A 20,978-nucleotide genomic window follows, 5' to 3' on the forward strand; every position below is an offset into this window, starting at 1 on the left:
GCTGAGTTATAATTTTCTAACCTCCCAGAATACACAGAGTTTTGATAGGAACATGGGAAAGGACATTTATCTTTTCAGCTGCATGAAAATGAAATCCATAATATTTTAGTGAACTAAAAGAAAAATACATATTAAAAATTAAGACCATGTGTAATAGGGAGTGTCTACATAACTACAATATTGGAATTTGAATGGTTACCCTATTTGCAGATTGAAAAGTCATTTACCAATTACTGAAAGCAATGGAGACTTCTCTAATAGAATGAAAATAATGTGAACAGTGGCCATTTTTTTAGAATATATTCAGGATTTATAACATTTAGTTCAAATGGGTATACTTGCAGCCTTATTAAATTATAGCCACCTTCTTAATGGGGAAATAAAACAGAGCTCTCAAAGAAAAAGGGAAAATGCTGAATTAAAAATTGCTCACTTAATGCTTCCTTTTAGGCCATAAGAAATCTTATAGCTGTATCTCAAGATGTTAAAATAACTCATTAGAATATAAAATATTTGGTTAATCACTATTCACACTAAGTGGATTCTTTATTCGAACTGGCTGGATTCCTTTTTGTTTTTGTTCTTGTTTTGTTTTAGTGCTTGAGGTTAATAACACCCTTAGAGACTGTCTAAATGTCCACCCAGTACCATCAGAGCCTTAGCTTATTATTATGCTAGTTTCACAACTAGAATCCATTAGTTAATTTAAGATAGTCAGAGAAAAACTCATTTGTCTTCTTCAGTATGTTTTACAGTCAAAGTGACACAGGGTCAGGCATTATCTGGTGGAGGGGGGACAGTGAAATTAAAGTCCCTGGGTACAGCATTCACAGTGGTAAAGCGGATGATTATCAGACTGGATATAATTATAGAGCCACAGCAGTCCCTCACAATACACTGGCGATCTGCCTACCACAAAGGTCTAGATCCTTAATTTGTTGAGGCTAGAATCTCTATGAAGTGGCCATATATTTTTGTGTACTATCAATTGGCAACTGCTGCTGTTGCAATTTGGAAGTTTGGTGGCTGTTTAGCTTCTGTCTGGTTGTCACTCAGGAAGATGGGACGAAGGTCTGTAGGCAAGATTTTAGTGGCAGAACTATGACACTTCTGCCAGGGTCCTATCTCAGGCTCATTAGCTGAGTGGATATTCGAGCCTCGTCAGTTTCAATATGTATAAAGTCAACTCTTTCATTAAGTTAATTTACCTGAGTTGGCTTTCCTGGTAATCAACTGCTTCTGCAGTGTCAGCTTGATATTGCAGATGTAAATGAGGATGGGGTTGGGCAAAGACCTTGGTCAACAAGTGCTGGGGTCTGTGGTTGTACTTCCTTTCAATTGTTGTGGTTGTACTTCCCGAATTCCCCATTATATTCATCAGTGAGAATGTAGCAGGAAGTTTGCTAAGGCTTGTTAATCACTTTTGGTTTCAAAGGATGAAGTTGGAAAATGAGAAAGGAACTGTGTTCTCTGTTAATCGCTTAATAATATTATCTAGTTGTTATCCAGTTGTTAAGGAAATGAAGAAAGGAAAAGGGAATAAAAGAAAGAAAGGGCTACACGTTTGTTGATTAGGTGTTTAACTCTGGGGATCCTGGAGAGTTGTAAATTGCTTTGCAACTGGATTCACTTAAATGATAGGCCTGAAGGAAATTGTATCTGCAACTTAAATTCTGCCAAGAAGTTGTCAATTGAAGAGAAAACCTCCCTTTCTCTCCCCACATGCTTCCCTAAGTTGTGTCTTTGTTCTTCTTTTAATAAGCATTTGCTTTGTGCTTTTTGAGACTTGAGTGTTTAAATTAATGACACCTGAGTTGTACTTTGGTCTCTAGACAGATTGGTAGAGACTTTTGTATGTTAAAATTTAATCCTTCCTGAAGTTTTGTGCATCACAGGATTGACTTCTTTTATTACTGACTTTCACGCCATGCTGGTAACTCTGACAGCCTAAGACTAATTACAAGACTTTGCTAGAACCAACATGTTTGACAAGAGAAAATAAAACAATTGTTGAACCACAAAAAAATGTATTAGAAGAGCATTTATATAAATTTAAGGTGAAAAGTACACATTGCCGGCCCATTTTCCTAAAACATCAGCATTCAGGAGGAAGATGGATAAGAATTTCTTTCCTAACCTTATTTATCCTTTATCTTTTCATGGCCCATTGAGATAAAAATATTTAGGTGAGAAGTTCTTCCCTACATATGGGGGGGGGGGAACCTGTGTATTTTCTTGCATTGAAGCATTAGAAATTGTTTATTTAACAATCTCGAATCCATTTGTTTAATTTGGCAATAATTATCTTTTGGCCATGTTCAGTTTTCTTTATCCAAGATTTTGGAGGATCCAGTTCCATCTGTTTTTGGGGGAGGCAAGGGAAAGAAATGTTGAGTTTCTTTTTCTTAATTTTTTTTTCCTATTTAGTTCAGATAAAAAATGTTTAATGTCAGTATGACTGTGAAGAACTGACCTCTGTTTGAATTGCTATTTTGCCGGTAGGAGCTTTAAGTAACAGTTTAAACTTCATTGTCAGAAGTAGATAAAATAAATATCATCATCTTTTCACACCCAGGGGATTCTGGGCCAGCCACATCTTTATCAGTTCTTATTTCATTGTCCATATAATTGAGTAAAATAACTATTATAATACAATATTAAGGTCACAGATTTAATAATGCAGAACTTGGGGAAGGCAAAATTTGCTTTTCTAAGATAACAATTTCTTGTTCATGTTGGGCATTATATGCACTTACGCTGTGCTCTCCACAGCGTAACTAGGTCAGGGATTACATAGAATGGGGGAGTGTTGTGTTACTGTAAGAATACCAGCATCTTACATTTCATGTATATTTCAACAGCCTGTATTTGCAAGTAGAAAGGCAAACACTGTGTGTCAGTCTGATGTGTGTTCCTAGGGTATGGATATAAAACAGGGTTTCTGAAACCAGCCAGCACTAAGGGCTTTAAAAAAAGAAAGCCTGGTGCAATCTATAGTAACTGCTTCAAGGACACCAATCCATTAGGAAGTGAGCTAAGTAAGTAAATCCATGCCTTTCTGGAAAACTTAAAACATAAAATGTATAGCATTTTTCTTTTTTATAGTGCATATGTATGTGTACTTTATTTTGCATGTCCGTCTCCCCCATAAATGATAAATCCTCTGAGGATAGGAATTGCATATCGGATTATTCATTCATTGGTCTATTTATTTACCCATTAAGTATTTGTTAGCCCTTAGCCAGGTTCACCATCTAGTGGTGTGGGCAGATTAGTAAACAAGTAATGTCAACTGAATTGCTATGATAGAACTCTCTTAGGTACTGTGGAAGAAAGGTAGTGAATCACTGTTTGTGTGAATCAGGGAGACTTTACAGAGGAGGTGATGTTTGTCAAGTGTCTTAAGGGTAGAAGTTTACAAGGCAGAAAATGGATTAGGTTAGAGAAGGGGGTGGTGGAGAAGGGATGTCAATGGTGAGATTGTTAAGGGAATAAAAACACCAAAACCCTAGCCAAAGGAAGAATAGAGCAAGATACAAAGGATAAAAAGAAGAACAAAAAGCAAAGGAGAATAAGAAGTGCTGTCCTTCCAAACTCCTCATCATCTACCCAATTCACTTAAATTATGTGAAATTCTCAACCTTGTTCAGGGCTTCATTCAAATCTGTTATATATTATTTTTATTTCTTTTTCTTTTTTTTTTTTAGTTGTAAATAGACACAATACCTTTATTTTATTAATTAATTTATTTTTATGTGGTGCTGAGGATCAAACCCATGCCTCACACATGCTAGGCAAGCACGCTACCACTGAGTTACAACCCCAGCCCTGTATATTCTTCATCTTGGGCAGCAGGCAGGAAAACCAGGATGGTAGGGCAGGGCAGTTCACCTGACTGCCCGATGAGAAGATTCCTTCCTTGTCCCTCAGCCACCCTCCTCTTGGTGTTGGCCACAGTGCCTTGATCATAAACACAGACAGCCAATACTCAGCTTCAAATACTGACAACAAACAGTAGAAGGGCTCTTTCCTTTAAGGTGGTTGTATGTAGCTGGGAGGAGAGCTATGAGCCAAGTGATAATGACTAACACCTCTGTCTGTGCGCTCTTCCTCTTTTTTTCATTGGCATGGCACTCACAGAAGCATAATAAAAACACAACCCTCCCTCCCCCCAAAGAAGGGGATTTAAATTTCCAGGAAATTTTGCACCACATTGCAGTTATTATCTTTTCAGAGTAGTTACAAAATATGGTCAGCTCCAGTGAAGGAACAGAAGGCTGTGGTAGGAAAGTTCTGGGGACAGGGGATAATTGGAAAAGATAGATAGGAAGTGTTTTCAGGAAACAAGTATATGAAATTCGAAATGCTGAATGGCAAGGATGTTTCCAAATGCTAACCCCAAGTACATGGACTTTTTTTTTTTGTTGTTAAATGTACATTTTTTATAACTTTATTTATTGATTTATTTATTATGTGGTGCTGAGGATTGAACCCAGTGCCTCACTCATGCTAGGCAAGTACTCTACCCACGGAGCTACAGCCCCAGCCCCACAAAGGGCTTTGAGAAGAACATAGAAGTGTACATTTATTAGATGACCTTTTGCAAGCTGGGTGCTTTTCATTCTAATATCCACTCTATGAAGGGAAAGGATTATCATTCCACTTTCCAGTCAAGAAATCAAGGCTTACAGAGATTAAATAACTTAGAACATTAGCTCCCTGAATATTAGCTCCACTTTTGTTCATTGAGGAATTTCAATACCTACAACATGCCTAGTATACAGTAGGTGCCCAATAAATATTTTCTTAAACAATACAGACTCTAAAACCTGTGTTTACAAACTGACCCAAATCCAATGAGTCACTGAGATGCTAAATTTTTGTACCTGCTCTTGGGATAAGAGAGAGGCAAGCCAGAGGGTATTTAGTTGGAATAAATATCAAAGTAACAGCAGTAAAAACAAAGATAAAAAAGATGAAGACTCAAGCTATAGTATTGCCCAGGCCTTTACTCAAAATATTTTTTCTTATACTAGTAGACATGTTTTACTTGTCTTTAATAGCTAACCCCTAATGAATGAACTTCCAAAAATCACATTCTATACGAGGTTAGGAACCTGTGAAAATAAATTGTTATGTTGCAAGACAGCTTTAACCCTAGCAAGCATTTGCTAGTAGAAACTCTGTAATGACTGTTAGTTTTTTTGGTGATGACTGTTCAAGGTTTTTTTTTGTTTTGTTTTGTGCTTTTTTTGTTTTCTTTCTTCTTCCAAGGTTTGACAGCTGCCCCCTTGATATTTATGTGTTTCTTGCTAGGGAGCCCAAGATTCACAACTCTGGACTTGTAATGAGGAAAAGAACACAATACAAATAACCTGAAAAGGACTATGAATTGTATATCACCAGAGAGACAAATCACATTTTCTATGCTGCTTTAATTGGAAAACAGTTCTTTCGTGGGGTTACTTTCCCTTCAGCTGAGATAATTAAGTCTGGGATGACACTGCTGACCAGCTACTGATGATATATAGTTAGTTACTAACAATGCAGCAATCAGTAATCAAAATTTATATTTCCCAGGTTACTGGGGCACAGTGGAGAAGAAAAGCAGTTTTGATAAGGCTGGGAGATGGACTCCCTAATGTGGTGTTCATGTGGCCTCTGCTGCCCAGCATCTGGGTGGGTTCATTAGATCTGCTTTGTTTCAACCCTGTGATAAAACACAGTGTACCTATTGTAGGTGTATTTATATTAGAAATACTTTGCAAGGCTCATGCTGGAAAAAGAAGTTTCTATGTGGCTCCCTGTAATTTTAATAGATTAAATCATATTGTAAGTGGGCTGGCATAAAGGTAGGTGGGCACAAAACAAAAGTGGACAATTTTAAAGCCACTTCAGGAAGCTGGCACAAGTACAAGTTTTGGAGTCATGATTGATGATTCCTGGCTGTGGCTGGAGGCGTGCAAATGGAAGGGATTAGGAATCTAGTTCCGATACCATTTATGTTTATATCAGAAGTTTCCAAACTGATCTACCCACTAGACTCACCTGGGGAGTTACTAAAATTTTCAAAACCCAGTTCACACCCCCAAGTCAATTAAGTCATTGTTTCTGGGCATGGTGCACAAGCATGCTTAATTTGGGGAGCTCTCTAGTTGATTATAATGTGCCATCAAGTTTGGAAACCTGGTTTATGCTCAGGTATTAAAATATTTTGGTATTTGTTTATGGTCAGAGCAGCACATGCTGGCAGGGTGAGGAAAAAGAATGGAGACCTGGGGCACCTCTTGCCTCCAACGCTAAAATTGGAGTTGAAATTAGAATCAGAAACTTTGTCTCCTACCCCCAATAAGAGACCTTAAACTCCAAAAGGAGCACTGGATGGAGAAGCCACTTCAGTGTGATTTCAGTAGACTCAGCTCTGAAGAGCAAAGGAGGCAAGAAAGGAAGAAATAAATCTTTGCCCCTTTCTTAGCATACACCTGTGTTTGCTGAATAGATAAGGGAAAAGAGGAGTGGGTTCCTGGTGGCTCATCTCCCAGAAAGGGGTGCTGGGAGGATGAAGGATACCTGCATTGATCATCCCTGCACAGTGGGCACCTCTCCACCCTGCTCTCTTCTCTATGTCTCCCTCTTTTAGTCAGTCTCACAGTCATTCTAGAATACTCTAAGAGGACCCTCCTAGAGGAGGACATTCATTCAACTTCCCAACATCAGGCATTTTTCAGATTTGTTTCTGAAGCCAGATTTGATCTTCTGTAGGAGGTGAATGGGAAGAAAGGGCAGTAAAGCCATAGAACATGGGGGCAGGCACCAGAAATGAACTGGCGAGATGGGAGGCTTGAGGGGGTTCTGCTCACCTGCTGATAGAGAAGAGAAAAAAGAAGTTCATGTACCAAAATCTCATGTATGGGAAAAATTTAAACATCCATGAAGGGCATTTGCTTTGAACTCATCTGATTCTTTGTATTTGACTTCAACTGCACCCTGTCTTTCTGAGTTTGTTACATTTTTTTTTATTTGAAAGCTAATAAATTAGGCAACCATTCCCATGTCACACAGGCAGGTTTATGGGCTGTGTAAACTACCAACCACCACATATATCCATCTGGGTCACAAATAAACTAGAGGTATCATTACTGACGCCACGGTCCCTATAAACTCCCCTCACCTCCATCCTGTATTCCAGAACATTACTATTGGCTGAACACACTGGAAAAGAATGGGATCCTGGAGAAAATTGTGGGAATTGGCAGGTATTAGTAGGCTTTAGTTCCAGGTTTGCCTCTGGAGACTAAGATCTTTAAAAATACAATAATAACTAGTCTTGTTTTGTTCTAAAAAAGAAACACATGCACGAGAAATATTTTTTTTATAAGAACATTAAAGAGTAGAACATAAAAAGTGAGTTTCATTCCCATATCTGACCCTTCATCCTCCTCCCTCAGAGATGCTGTTACTGCATGCTGACATGTTGGAACCAAAATATTCACAACACTTAAAAAAAAAAAATTCAGTCAATCTTGGCTTGCATTTCAACTTTCATTAACAAAAATAGCCCCCTTTACAATCACTGTAGGACTCAGTTCACTGAAATGTAAAAATACTCAAAGCTACTTAAATCAAAATCAACAATACTTAACAAGTACCTTCAACGTACAAGCTGTTGCCTTAACAGGCCATTTCTAATGAGGATTTTACACATTTATGTTTCTTTCTTTTTTTTTTCTGGTGAATAATTAACTCATCCAAGATTATCTTACCAGAAGGACAGTAAGTCTTTGTTTTAGCTTATTTTCTCCAAAATAAAGATGAACAGGGGGAGTTGGATTGGGAACAGAAGTGGATTGGGGGGAAATCCACCCTCACCCTCACTATCTATTCCTTTAATTCTCAGACTTTCACTCAATCTCTTACTTGAGATCCGTTTTTTAAGCTCTGGGTGGGTGGTACATTCTGACCAGAGTATTCTCACTCATCCCTTCTCCAGATGGACTGGCTCAAGGATCTAATAGTCTCAAAAGAAATAAAATTTCCCCAAGTTGGAGATGAAGAAGAGCTGTAGTGCTTTCTGTCTTAAACATGTATGCTTGAAGGATGAGAGATGGTCATGACCTGGACAGTATCCCCACCCGCGTAGCGTACTGTCTGCAGAGGGGAAACACCCACACTGTGTCCCTACTGAGGCGTTCTGGGCTGACTGCACAGATGAGAGCTCCAGAACCCCTCAGACTCCAGCCAGCAACATCTGTATATCTTCTCTCCAGCTGGCTGGCCCAGCTGTTCTGGTGTCAAGAGAAAGTTATGAGTCACTGGGAAGGGATTTGAGACAAGAGTGAAGTTAAATCATCTCTTGGGGTCTGTTTGTCATTGGCAATTGAGCCTGAGTAACAAGCCAGTGGTTGACATTCCCAGGAAGGTCGCACAACCAGAGCCCAACTTCACGTCCTGCATGGCAAGACCACTAAGCTCTGTAGGGAGAAACAGGGTGGGGTCCCATGGATGCCATATGTCCCTGTCCCCCCACCCCCCCAAATTCTGGTTATTGTCCATGATACCAATTATTATGCCATCTCTCTCCATGCCAAGGCTTTTTGACCATTGACCTACTCTACAGCTGGGAGGCTGAAGGAATGAGGGTGGCCCATGCTCCAGGACATTGTTTGGTCTCTTGATTCCAGGCACATTTTCTTTTTTGGTCAACAGAACAATATGAAAACAGCTGCCAGAAGAGTCTGCGTCCACAGCAGGATTTTGCTGGACCATCTGAGACTTTCTAATCAGTGTTTCCCTCGTATGTGGGAGGTAGGACTTTTCAGAGGATCCAAGAGCCATAGATAGTCAGGCTCTCTGCTGGAACCCTAAATGTTGTCTCATCTAGTCCCACATTCCGTGTCTGAATGCCCTGGGCAGTATTCCTTCTGCCCAGGCACTCCTCTGGTCTCCCCAGCCCCTTAAGCTTGACCAGTTTGTGTTACTGGGATCGCTAGAAATTTTCTCCTTGTTTTGATCAGAGGGGTCATTCCCGTGTGGTTTCAATCCATTGCTTAGTTCGACCCTCCCAACTGACTTTTAGGTCTTCAGATATCTGAAAAATGCCTATCCTTGCCCCCTCACCTCTCTCCTTTTCTTTGTTCTAGCACCTTCCCCTCAGAAATTGTCTGGAGTAACATATTATTCAATGTATGATTAAAAATGTACAGTATTTGTTTGGAATTTGCTATGCACTAGGCGTTGTTCTACAATATGGGGGATACAGTAATTAATAAGAGAAATTTTTCCTTATGGAGCTAACCTTCTAGAGGAGGGGAGGGACAGACAAAAGCAAGTAAGAGTCTAAATACGAAAGTAGAAACTAGTGATCCAGGTGCTGTGGTGCACACTTGTAATCCCAGCAACTTGGAGGATGAGGCAGGAGGATCATGAGTTCAAACCCAGCCTCAGCAACTTATTGAGTCCCTCCCTGAACAACTCAGTGAGACCCTGTCTCTAATAAAATATAAAAGAGGGCTGGGAAGGGGCTCAGTGATAAAAGTGCTTGCCTTTTGATTGAACCCAGTGCCTCAACCCAGTGTGAGGCACTGGGTTCAATCCTCAGCACCACAAAATAAAATAAAATAAAATAAAGGCATTGTGTCCATTAAAAAGTGGGGAGGCAGAGGTGTCATTGGTGGTTAAGCACCCCTTGATTCATCTCTGGTAACAAAAAAAAAAACAAAAGAAAGAAAGAAAAGAAAAACTAGGAGCAGATCTAGTTGCATAAACTAAAATAAAAAGGTTAAAAAAAAAAAAAAGAGCTGTGGTGGTAGCACATGCCTGAAACCCCAGAGACTTAGAAGTCTGAGGCAGGAGGATTACCAAGTGGGAGGCAAGCCTCAGCAATTTAGTAACACCCTGTCTCAAAGTAAATTTTTAAAATAAGATTTAAAAAGACTGGGTTTGTAGCTCAGTGATAAAGCACTCTTGGGTTCAAGCCCTAGTACCAAACCCAGAAATAAATGAACAAACAAATATATAATTAATATATATGTGTGTGTGTGTGTATATATATAATATAACTTTAAACGTTTTTAAAGGTGTTGGGCTGTTTTGAAGGGTCGAGGAAGGCCTATCTGAAGAAGTGATATTATAGCTGAATCCTGAATGACCATGAACGACCTATATGAAGCCTGGGTTAAGATCATTCCAAGCAGAGAGAGCAGTGTGTCCCTAAGACAGTAATGAAAGCCTGTATATTTGAGGAAAGCCAGGAAGGAGAGGGGCTGGTGCAGAATGGGAAATTGTGGAATAGACAATGACAGAGTCAGGGACATGGGTGATACCTTTGGTGCCCAGGATAGGGGTTTTTATTTTGGTGTTAATGCAGTAGGAAACCACTGGAGGGTTTTATGCAGAGTAGGGCATGATGTGATCTGTTTTTAAAAGACTAACAGTCACTACATCGAAACTAAGTTGAGGGAGGGCAAAGTGGAAGAAGACCAATTAGAGAGCTATGGTAGTAAATGTAGATGAGTTGAGAATGGCGTAGGTTATGAGGACCTGCAATCGTAGGTATGATGTGGGGAGACAGAGAACTGGGCATGCGCTTTGGAAGTAGAATCAGCGCCTGCATGTTAACTCTTAACTCTCGGAGCAGGGTTATAGCTGTTCATGTGCTATCTTCCATAGTGGCCTAGAGCCATTCTAAGAGCAGAACCCCCGGCAAAGCCTGTAACCTGGGTCTTACCCCACAGTCTCAGCACATGCCTCGGTGTTCATATCACAGACTCTGCCCTTTCTAAAGTGAATGCATGAATGAATGAGCAAGTGAAAGCTACCAACAAAGGCAGTTGCTGTGTGTTTTATCGAATATTGAAAAAAACATCTTCCTTCCATGCCTACACACTTGCACAGTATTTTCTCACTTCTCGTGTTCTTGCTAGTAACTCCCAAAACACTAAAAGAGTAATCCTGGAGGTACAAAAGCAATGTTCCTTTGGAATAAAACTACTTTCAAAAAAAAAAAAAATGGAAACATCACTGATAATAACTCTCATTAACTTTTAAATGTGCCTCCTGCCTAAGGAAGGAAAGACACCCTTCCGCCCCCACTTGCAGATGGTGGAGCGGTGCCCCAGGAAAATGGTAATCTTGCCCAAGCTCCACATAGCACCTTTCTCTCTCCTCATTGAAGATTCTGGAAGATACTCAGCTTTCTTTCATGCCTTGGTGATGCTGGAAAGAGCTGATTAAATAGATATGTGAAGAACACATCTGCCTGTTCTTGCATAACACTTTGGAAAGATGAAGACTGTGTTAACTGAACAGGAAGAATATTGCTCTTGGAGAAGAAAATTATTCTGCTTTAGTCTTTTAGTTATTCAAAGTGAACCCGGGGAATCTCCTTCATGAAAAGAAGTTCATGCATTATTCCCCGCTCCATGGGTTTCGTAGCTGTGATTTCTCCATCTCATGGCTCAGATCCTTGAATTCTTAGCAGTGAAAACCCAGATGGACGTCTGCTTCTTGGAAACCAGGAGATCAGTAGCTTTCAGAGCCCTGGATTCATTTCCGGGGCCTCTATTTCTTCCCAGAAAAAAAAGGATACGTGCCTGCAGGGAGCCAGGTGCTGTGCTGGGGTAGTGTGCTTGGGCTGTTCTGCTGGGTGTCTCACACTCACTTTGTCTCTGATTTATCATTTCTCTTTTGTCTGACCCTCAGCACATTAATTTGGTTTCTGCCTGTCACACTCAAGCTTATTGGATAATTTCACTTTTCCTCTTGATTTTGGTCTTTCTGGCAGAGATTATAATTACAGTGATTGTCTGCTGTGCTATTAATTATGAGAATTGTGTCTTTTTTAAAAAAAAAATTTAAGGGTTAATTGGTGATATCCATAGGCTGTCTTCCCTTCGTATCATTTGGATTACTGTAATTACCCTTGTGTCCAGGTTATCTGACATTAACCACTTGCCTCCATTTTCTCTCAGAGTTAAAATTGATTACCATTGTGTCTGATGACCAATGGCCACTTTCTAAGACAGAAAGGGGAGGGGCGATGGGAAGAGGAGCACCTCAAAGAAGAAGAGGTGAGAGCACATCTTCCACCCCCACCTGTTGTCTGCCTCAAAAATTCTAGAAATTCAAATTCTTCCTTTTACTTTTTAGTCCCTAAACTTAATGGTGTTTCCAAAGGAAATTGCAGACATTTGAAAATTAAAAGCAGGAATGTGTAACGGAGCAAAGGACAGATCCTGTCAGCTGACAGTTTCCTCTCAGAACCTGACAGGGATTGGATAAGGACATTTCCAGGTTATTCCATGGGGGAAAGAAAGATTACAGGTTGCTGATGCTATGGACATTACTTACGGACATTACTTTGGAGACACCACCACCAAATGCACGAAAAAGCCTGTCTACCCATTAATACAGAGGGAGGAAGGAGTGCTGAATTGCCTGTAGTTGGCTGTCAGATGGGAGGAAAAGCAAGAGTTCACTCAGGCAGAGGGGTGGCAGAGCCGGGCGAGGCAGTCACTTGTGTTGCTGGATGTCATTGCTTACCCATGGGAGACTTGGAGAACCTCTCTATCAAGATTACATCCGCTTTGTGAGCATCATTTATTTTGTGTAAGACTCTTCTTGTGGGTCCCTTGTAAGGAAAGGAGCCTGGAAACTCGTCATTATAAACCCAGAAAAGAGGAAATAAAGAATTGGTAACTCAGTCAGCAATTCCTAGCCTCAGAATTATTCTTGCAAGGATAATATGACACGCATTTTTTAAAAAATAAATGAAATCAGATTAATTTTGTTTAATTCCCTGAGGATTTCACAACACACTGTGGGATAATTAGAGAGCTCCGGTCTTAGCAAAACCAGTGTTGGGAATTTAGCTCTAAGAATCTCCTTTTTTTTTTTTTCATTTTTTTATCTTGTTTTTAATCTCTTCAGGAACAAAGACATATATAGTTTCTCTCTCTCTCTCTCTCTGTTTTTATAAACCCTTGAAACAGATATGTTTCAGAATTTAAAATTTTTCAGATCGTAGAAAAGTGATATGGGACACATACCCCAGTAGGTTCTATAGCAATGTTAACAGTTTTGCAGTGAACTATATAAATATTAACTCTAATAGGAATAAATACAGACCATAAATGGACTCATGCAAGTTCAAGTCAAGTTTTGTCTTCAAAACTTACTCATGTTTGTTGGTTTTCAGGGATTTTATTTTGTTTGTAATTGCAAATAAGAGATCATTTGCCTGTATTTCCAAAATCATCTTGCCTCACCCAGATCCAGAGAAACAGGGTGAAGCAAATTTTGATTTCCTTTAAATCTACAGAAATTGAGGCAGGTTTTTAAAACAACTAGTAGTACCAAAATGGATGGGCCAGGTGCTGACTGCCTCAGTATGCTGGGTCACCTTCCAGTGAACAGGGCTGTCAGTCTGTTGCTGTATTGTGACCCTTAACCACCTATACAAAGAAACAAGTCCTTAAGTAGTGGAGACATTCAAACAAACCCATGATTTCCTGGAGCTTACTTTCATTGGCCTTGGGGAAGCATATCTTTAGGATATTTGGGAATAATTATTAATTTTGAAGGTAGGATTTCATATTAAAAAGCAAATAAACTTTGGGGAAGGGGTATCACTAGATGTAACTCCAATTTGGGCAACCCATGAATGGTGTTCTCCTTACCCTAATTCAAATTGATGACTGCTTTTGGAACACTCCTGGGTTATTTTGCTCTAGGCAAATCAAGCCAACCTCACAAACCCCTTTTTTACATGTAAAAGTATATGAACACAGCCAAAAAAGATGACATTAATTTCAGAAAAACTTGGCAATATCCACCAAATTAAATAATAGCTTTAAATGTGTAGGTTTGCAATTTTCACCCAACTCAGGGGGACATAAAGCAGACTTTTTTTGTTTTGTTTTAATAAATGAAACAGATTTCCTAAGAAATGTGGGAGAAATTATGGAAATTCAAGAACTAATGCTTCCCTCTCACTTCTATTCAGGATGTGTCTAGACATACACAGACATACAGAGAATTCACCGTGTACAAAGAGAATTTACTGATGATCATGCTCCATTTTGGAGCAGATCCAGAAATAGTATTATGTCTCATTTTGTACAATCAGAAGCTATTAGTGGATTATAAACTCTATTTTTGGCTTTTGGGGTACAATGCAAACGCAAGGGAGCTCACTTAGCAGGAGTTCAGTGAAAGATGTCAGTATAGTGAGCACCAGAGGACCCGACTCCAACGTTTTTGTTCAGAGAAACGTTTTTCACTTTCTTTCTGATCTTGAGACTGTCACCCTCCCGCCCCTCAACTGTAGTTTACAAACAAGAAGACACTAAGGAATATTAGGGATTGGTCAAAATTGTCATTATCCACGATTGTGAGCATTACCATTCAGGGATGTTATTCAGAGTTCAAGAAAAGAGAGACCTGCGGGTTGTTTTCCTTGCTCTATGAGCCATGTTTGAAGTTGACTCCCACTCCAAAAACTGGGGGAAAAACACATCCTGCAACTTCAAAGCCTGAGCAAACCCAGGCAGAATAAGGATCAGGGAGGTTAGATTATGGCTAGAAGAATCTGTTTTCTCTCAACAACTGAGAGTAAAGAGAGGAGAAATTATTAGGGAGAGTTGTCCTGTCAAAGGACAGTGGTTGCTTTATTTTACTTTAAATTCCCCCAGGATTTTGACAAAGGGTTGTGAAAAACTCTAGTCACTAAATACTCTGATTTGCACCTTTAAATTCATTCTGCAGATATCTTTCTAAGGGTTTGGGAAAATACCTTGGACCTAGGTGTGTTATTTTTGCCGTCTGCTTCAAGAGTAATGGGAAATCACCCATATGCTCAGTACTTTGAACAAAAAAAAAATACAAATATTCTGAATTTAAGCCTCAGAGTTTCCCCCATCCCTTCTTTTTATTTTCTCATATCCCTGGAAGAAGGAAGAAGAAGAAGAAGAAGAAGAAGAAGAAGAAGGAGGAGGAGGAGGAGGAGGAGGAGGAGGAGGAGGAGGAGGAGGAGGAGGAGGAGGAGAAGGAGGAAGGAGGAAGGAGGAAGGAGGAAGGAGGAAGGAGGAAGCCAGACACAAGAAGAAGAAGAAAGCCAAACACATTTTTAATTCTCAGTTAAAATACTTTAAACAGATCTTTGGGTGAAATGAAAAAAAAATCCGTCTATTACTTTAAACAAATGTTTGAAATTCCTTAAGCAAAGAGCAAAATAGTCCAATTTGACAGTTCAAAAACCCAATCAGCATGGAGTCTTCTGTTTTAACATGCAACTGCCTTGACCTGATCCTCCTACCACAAGGTCTGCCTCCTTCATGGGCCCGGGGTATGGGAGGTTGTTGGGGAGTGGACACAACCATGCAGTGATCCGATCCAAGGCTTTCTCTCATGAAAAACTTTGCTGACCTTCCCACCACATGTAAATCAAGTGTGCAACACCTTCACTCCCAGATAGTATTCTCTTCAACAGAATTTTAATTTCTTTTGAGAAATGATCATTGTTCATTATTTCCATGGTCTTATTTCTATTTGGGGAACAATAGGCAGGAGCTGTCAGGCCCATCCACTAAATAGTGAGATCCTGGGTGTGGGTTGAGGGGGAGTTCCCATACCTGTCTCTATCAGCAACCCAGCACAGAGCCTGGCTCCCAGTAGAAAACAGGGAGTCAGTGAGGTGGAAACCAGGCAATGGAAATAATGAACATCAGGCAGCAAGCCAAGGAGAAGTGAATGAAGTCTGGCTCCCTTTCTAAAAGTAGTGTAATATAGGGAAAGAGGGCCATGAGGACTCAGGAGTCCTCAACTGCTGTTCAGCCTTGCCACTTTTGAGCAGCTTCACATTAGGTGAGTGACCTCACTTCTCTGAGCCTTGGTTTTTTTAATGGTAAAATAAAGGGATTACTTGTTTCTGCAGCTGAAGCCCATATTTGAGTTTAGCAATATGGTAAAAAAGTTTAAAAAGATGGGAATGGCCAAAAGCTGAGACATGCCATGGGCAAACAGACTTAGGACTATTGCTGATTTCTGAGATCAAGGTATGCCACAGTCTTTTCAGGCCTGCTAAGATCATGACTGCAGTAGCCAAGTCCTAATGAGTCATGAGACTGCAGCTGAATCGTCTAAGCCAAGTGCATTAAATTCGTTAGCTCTGGGTGTTTGTGGTGGGGGTAGAGAAAGGAAACCAACATAACAAAAAAATCACCCAAGATTTTCCTTCTCCCCTCAAAAGATCATAGGTATACAACCAACCTTTAATAAAAGAAAAATCTTTTTTTTTTCCTAGAAGAACTTTTGAATTCACAACAGTTTTTTTTTAGCCTTTGTGACAGTGGTTTCAGATCTAAAATGGAACATTACACTCAGTCGATATTTATTATTATCTCCCATTGAATGTCATCATCATTCTCCAAAATGTGTTGAAGTTAGGTCTGTGGCATTTCCTTTTCCTCCAAAATGGGTGCTTTTATGTCTCTGTTAATGGCTCAGAAGAAGAGAGGAAGACCAGATGCTTTATTAAGAGGCTAGAGCTATTTTTCTGATTTTTCTGAATCTTATATCTTAATGCAAATACCACTGAACAGTTGGCTCTCGTGGTCCCTGAAGTCGGCAGACAGCAAAGGTTTCAACCAGGATCAATGGGCCCAAGTTGTTTCTAAATCCATCTGGGAAGTGTTCTAGAATCTTTGACCCAACTCTGCATCCTGTGGACAGCAGCATTCCCATGCTGCATTCTTTGAAACCAGGCTGACCTGGTCATTGAAGGACATCTGCTATTTAAACAGTCATTAGTTCTTTAAATTTTTCTCTGGTGCAAAAATAATCAGCAGTTTTGATCTCTGTGAGAAAGGTGTCCAGCATTCAGCGAGCTGCATTTCCCACACAAACACCTGCTTTCCCACCTCTGCCTGGGCAGGTTTGTTACTCTGACTTGAGAGGTGTCTAGTCTTTTTAGCCACTGAAGCAGGCAGCCCCCCTTCTTACTCTTCACAACTGACCCTGTTCTTCATATGTATTGACTTGAAAACATCACCATGAGGGAGGCTGCTAGGATACAAGTGGTTGCACTTAGCACAGTAGTGTCATGAGATAATCAATTCCTCCTAAAACTGTAGTTGAGAAGCATTTGCATCTTTCTATCACCTTAAGCCTGCAATCACAGGCCCATAAAGTGGAATGAGCCTTTGCCTGCCTACATGTTTGGAAGCAACTGTATACTTCTTTTATAGATTTTTATTACTGAAGCCATTAGGGACTTTCAGCCACTCTGTCCACATAAGCATAGAAGCATAGATGCATCAACCTATATTCAGTTATTATCTTAAGTGCAGTTTCCATTTATGCCAGCATATCTCCCACCCCACCCCCGCTCTTTCTCTTCCCCCACCGCCTCTCTCTCCAGCCTTTCTTCAGTTCCCTTTCTTTGATGTCCTGGGAAGGACATAAACTTGGTCATCACAAAGATCCGGGGTTTTAGTCCTGGCTTTCCCTTTTGACTATTATGCTGTAACTTTTTATTAAGGGGTCATAAATATTTATTTTGTGCTGCCTGGACATGTTGCCTAATCTCCCTGAGCCTCAGTTCCTCATTGTGTACAGTGGAGATGACAAGGCCTGTCTATCTGTGATGTTCAGACAAAATACCATGCACATGTACGGCACATTCAGAAGGTGCTTGATGAACAGTCACTTCCATCTCATCCTTTTCTGTTTGCACATCATTATTTTCCTTTGCACTAGTGTATAATGATTTCTATTTTTTAAAAAAATCACACCAATGTGAATGTGATTCCTGAAACAGACTCCCCTGCTTCCCCTGGAACCCACCTCCAGAGATAGGAATTTAGTGACTGAGAGGGAGGGAGAAAGGGCATTTCTCCTACTAAAATGGTAGGATACCAGGAGCTAACTGGGGTAGGCCTGCCTGAGATGTTAAGTCCAAGAAAAGCTATTAAAAGGCAATTTTTAGTGTCTCAACTGAGAAACAAATAAACCTTTATGGAAGACCGTACAGTTTCTGAGATACTAGAGTTAAGGAAACAGAGCTGAAGATGGGGAAACTGAGGCTCAGAAAGTTTTAAGCATCTTGTAAAGGTTTCCAGGCATAAATGGGCCAGGTTTCCAAGCCCCTGTTCTACCATCTGCCTTTTCTGTTCTCTGTGTCATTGGCATCCGTTTGGTTTCATGAAGGAGCTTTATAAGCAATATAAATTTAAAAATGTAGACAGTCAACCCTGAAAGGAAAAGATGATGAGGCCAGAGAGCCAGAGGAATAAGATAAAATGAAATATTACACTTAGTGTACACCCCAACTAAACTCTGAATATGATCAAGGGGTGACAATAGCTTTCTCTTTGGCCAGGTCCCTGTTTCTTGGACCTGCTCTTGATCTTGAGACCGAGTGGAAGCAGTATAGTACGCTGGCTCCTCTGCCTCAGAATGATCGGCTTTTCACAGCTTTCTATGCCATGCCTGTTACCACCCGCAGAGAGCTACGCTCAAGTTTGTTCCCTGTCCCATGGGCCACTCACAACATCATGCATGAGTACACTGATTGTCCCTAGACCTTCTGAAGCATGTACTCATTAGAGGCAGCCAGGAAAGAGTGTAGAAAACATTAAACCCTGTTCCCACCCATTTTGGAAAGCGCACTTTGCTTGCCAAGGTACATTGACTTTTTCTGACCCCTGCCTGCGTGCCTTTTCCAGCCTCTCCTGAGTTTCAGATAGTGCCTGACCCAACATCCAAAGCCTGAGTATTTCTGTCACCACCTTTTAGGGCAAGGAGGAAGGTGTGAGGATCTTTACTACCCCACCCTGTCTCAGCTAGGTGCTTTATTGATCCTCCAATTTCCCACCCAGATGGTGTGCCTGGCCTTGGAAATGTGTGACCCTGGGATGGCTTGGTTCAAGGTCATTCCCTGTATTAATCACTCTCACACACATACACCCTTCTTCACCGGGGCAGAATTGCTTAGAATTGTACGATCTCAGAGCCCAGAGTTTTACATTTCATGTCCTTTAAGTTTGCAGGTGAGAAAACCCAGAATCAGCCAGTCTGACTGACTGGCTTGCTCAGGATTACACCATTAGCATGCCCTTCCTTTTACTAATGACACTGGAAATTATGAAAAGTTCCTATGATGTCAGTAGAAAAATGTACTTTTTAAAAGAATTACTAAAACATGGTAGTGAATAACTTTCCTCATGGAAAAAAGAAAACTGCCCCCCATCATCATTTCCTCTTTATTTCAAGACCATGCTTAGATTTTTCAGATGTCTATTATTTCTCATGTCACTTATTTTCACAATTTTATGACCAAATTGAATAATGTCATGAGATGACAATATTCTGGAAGATATCATTGTGGATACCAAGTCAGACACAAGTTGTGTATGTGCAGCCAGGTCCATGATGCAAGTTATTGATTTTATTTCAGTCTTGAAGTCAATGTGTGGAGTAGCCCAAAAGGGTCTTTAAATAAGCAGCATCTGTTCATTTGTATGTATAGATGTTGGGTCCCGCAGGGTCTATTTGCTAAGGCTGACACTCAGCAACTTGCAGATGATAGTAAAGTTAAGCAGAATACCTCATGTAATGAAAGCAATATGATTAACCTGGGTGGCGTGGAGGTTGCCTTCACAGAGGTGAACAGGTAAGGAAGGCTTTCTAAGACAATGAGAAATGGAGGGAATATTTCCTGCTGGAGAGGGCCAGTCCTTGTACTTTGGGCAGCCACCAGTCAGCTTCAGACGAGTCATGGGCCAGCAAAGTCAGATCCCTGCATTTTTTTTGGGGGGGGGAGAGGGCAGAAATTTGGAGCTCTAAGTTAAATATCCTATTTTTCCCCCTCTATGTTGCTAACTCAGTTTTTTTTTTTTTCTCAGTGAGCCAATTTTGATACGTACCACCAGTTTGTGAGCCCCAGGATCATTTTCCAGGGCAAGATCTGGGGAATAGTTGGGAAGAGGGTTATAGCTCGTTTCAAGGGTAAGCCTGAGTGGTACTTTGGCTGGGTAGGCTTACCATGGTTTCCCAGACCTCATAGCTTTTTATAAAATTAACCTCATTGATTAGAGCTAAGATGTGGCAATTGGTGACCTCTTTCTCTGACTTCATAATCATTTCCAGGTCCAATGACACCCTGTTTGCTTCATACTTGGTTGACACAATGACCTACTTTTGACAAGGGCATGTGAGAAGTGTGTGTGTGTGCATGCATGAATGGATGGAAGGTCCAGTTGCTGAAAGTATTTCATTTTAAAACACAATTGTCAGTGGGAATGCATTTGCAGGATTTTCAGAGCCCTTTTGTTTGGTCTTCAATCTGGAATACCTGAAGGCTAGTTTCCTGGCCGATTAGCATTCTACACGGTTCATTTGGCTCATGCCAGCCAATAGTCACAACACCATTTGTGCCTCACAGTTCTAATTATTCAATTTGGTGATAAAAACTATTGGGAAAAAATACAGTAAAAAAGAATTTTTGTTTGGGCTCGGAATGCACAGAAAGTCAACATGAATTAACGGACCTAAATAGTCCTAAGATTTTCATGAAGCTGATGACCAAATTTAAGAGTGTTGTTAAGGTTTTCTGTGAATTTCATAGGTTGGACAGAGTGGGATTGTAACTTTATAGTAGTGGTGTGGTTTACAAAGGCCAATTCTCTTCAGGCTAAGAATAGTTGCAGACTGAGACAATTTGATGGAAATTTCAAGGATAATAAGCTTATTTTTGAAGTTAATGTTTTTGTGAAGAGACCTCTTATTGACAGTCTTCCCTTATCTAATTTTCTGAATAAATGCTTAAGTCCATATCATCTTTAGTCTACATAAGCAAGTCACAGACAAGGAAATAAACGTTTGCAGATACCTATGAATATGCTACATGTGAATAGTTTTTTCAAATTTTACAAATTAAACAATTTTGTGAATTGCAGCAGCCCAGATTTTAAAACTCAATA

General features: G+C 40.2%; 1 protein-coding gene across 5 annotated transcripts in view; it reads left to right on the forward strand.

The window, feature by feature from the left end:
* Sema6a (semaphorin 6A) overlaps positions 1 to 20,978 on the forward strand; it is a 124,808-nt gene that overhangs the window by 40,868 nt on the left and 62,962 nt on the right. The window contains exon 1 of one of the 5 annotated variants that reach the window (XM_078048640.1): positions 11,970 to 12,068. The exons of the other annotated variants lie outside the window; for them this stretch is intronic. The gene's annotated coding sequence lies outside the window, so the exon portion shown is untranslated. Of the gene's footprint in view, positions 1 to 11,969; positions 12,069 to 20,978 lie in introns of those variants that run through there. 5 annotated transcript variants of the gene reach the window in all.

This window comes from Ictidomys tridecemlineatus, chromosome 1 (genome assembly GCF_052094955.1).
Source record: "Ictidomys tridecemlineatus isolate mIctTri1 chromosome 1, mIctTri1.hap1, whole genome shotgun sequence".
Taxonomy (NCBI): Eukaryota; Metazoa; Chordata; class Mammalia; order Rodentia; family Sciuridae; genus Ictidomys; species Ictidomys tridecemlineatus.